A 2,277-nucleotide genomic window follows, 5' to 3' on the forward strand; every position below is an offset into this window, starting at 1 on the left:
ACACAGCCGTATACTTTTTATAATTTTGTGGAATCGGGAACCTCGAAATATTTATCATAACGCGGATCGACTGTCTCTGTCTCTTTCTAGATCGGAAGAATCGATGTTTCCCGGCAAACTATTGGGAGTTTAATTAAACTTTATACATGAAATTACTCGTTTTGATCCCCGCTACACAGCCGTATACTTTTTATAATTTTGTGGAATCGGGAACCTTGAAATATTTAACATAACGCGGATCGACTGTCTCTGTCTCTTTCTAGATCGGAATAATCGATGTTTCCCGGCAAACTAATGGGATATTAATTAAACTTTATACACGAAATTACTCGTTTTGATCCCTGCTACACAGCCGTATACTTTTTATAATTTTGTGGAATCGGGAACCTTGCAATATTTAACATAACGCGGATCGACTGTCTCTGTCTCTTTCTAGATCGGAATAATCGATGTTTCCCGGCAAAGTAATGGGAGTTTAATTAAACTTTATGCATCAAATCATTCAGTTTGACTCCTGCAACACAACCAAACACTCTCTGTAATTTTCTGAACTGAAAAACCACTGAAATTGCGCTCGAAATGCGGAGCGACGGGTCGGCGCGTCTGCACTGTGCGACAGCTAGTCAAAACGTCCGAACAGCGTATTGTTTTCGATCTCTTGGTATAATATTCGTATTCCTTGCTGTGTATAGCTTCGGCGGTGGCGGTCTGTGGGGCGGTGGCGGTCTGTGGCCACCCAGGGCGGGAGATAACCCCCGAACTAGCCCTCGCGTAGGAGGGTTGATCGGCCGAGTCGATGGGTGTATCGGCGATGAAGGCATTAGAGACCGTCAGTGCGTCGTACATGTAGTACTTCGCATAATGGCGAGGCCCTGATTTAGCATACGGGCTGTGGCGTGTTCTTTGTACAGCACTGTATGTGCTGTATGACTTCCGACTGGGGAACTGTTGTCACTCGTGGCATCAGTTCCCCGGTTCACGTTAAACGGTTTTTCAGACCGTTTTTCGTGGGCGGAACACGCCACTAGACAACACTCCGCTGGGCTCAGGAATACATGGGATGCAATCAATCCCCTGGGCAACCCAGGCCGCAAGGGGCAAACGTGCCCTAGCCACACTTGAGCCTCCACGAAAAAGGTACCGCTGGATAGCTCGTGTTCTTAAATACGCAGCGAACTGAACGAAGTGTGGTGGAGAGGAAGAGGCAGCCTCTCCGACTGCTGTCTCCCACGTGTTTGCCGTGCGTGGCGACCCTTGTCGTCGGAAAAGAGGATCCTGGGATCTGAGGGGGCCCTCTCCTGCGGGTGAGACGTCCCCAACACGTACCTTTGGCCTCTGCTTCGGCTAGATGGGCGGCTGGACGAGAAAAGCAGCCCTGGTCCAGTCAATCGGCTTGGAACGACCACACGCTTCGGGCAAGTGGGTTCTGCTGGGCGAGGACGCGGGCTGGGTAAGGAAACCGACCCAGCCAGCAGACTATATTCGGTGCGTAGCCCTAACTCAGCCTTTGGCGGGTTCCAAATTGTGTGGGTCGGTGGTGGCCGGGGAGCGCACTGGATGAAAGACCAAGACACATTATGGGTCTGAATAAAAATAATGAACAAAAAACTAAGCGTCCAAAGACGACGGGTCCAGCTCCTACTCGGAGTGAAGCCGTCGCCGCAGACGCGGGAACTGCAAATGCAGCTGTCAGTCCCCCCGCGTCTGTGAGAAAGACAAGATCCGGGAAGGTGATCAATATCGCCAATCCTCGTGTGATCTTGCAAAGATGTGTGACTCCCACGCGAGCGGTCTCGGTGAAAACCGAGCCCACGGTAGAAGGTACGCCGGACACCGGTAACGTGGGAGTAATCGAACGAGTCGGAGACACGTCACTCGTGAAGGTGCAGTCGGCACCCGAGCGTGTCGAGGACCCTACTGGTGACGGTTGGCAAACCGTCACCAAAAAGTCGAAGCGAGCCAAGCCGGGCGCACCCACCGGCAAGGCCGCAGTAAACCGGGCCAGGAGACCGAAGGGGACGTTCTCCGGGCAGAAGGTACGGCCTCTCGATCTCGTAAGAGACGAAGCCTTTAGGCGAGTGTCCGAAATACGGACCTTTTGCTTTCGACCTGAGTCGAAAGTCAATAAGGAGTCCGGGTCAAAGATACTCGCCGAGGTTGAGGCACTCAACGAGCTGGTCCAGGAGCTTATTCAACGGAATAGCTTCGTCGAAGGGCAGCTCGCCGCGGTCAGGGCGGACCTAAAAGCGCGTCCTGCCGTAATGAGTGCGATGCGAC

The sequence above is a fragment of the Megalopta genalis genome, unplaced genomic scaffold, assembly GCF_051020955.1.
Source record: "Megalopta genalis isolate 19385.01 unplaced genomic scaffold, iyMegGena1_principal scaffold0049, whole genome shotgun sequence".
Taxonomy (NCBI): domain Eukaryota; kingdom Metazoa; phylum Arthropoda; class Insecta; order Hymenoptera; family Halictidae; genus Megalopta; species Megalopta genalis.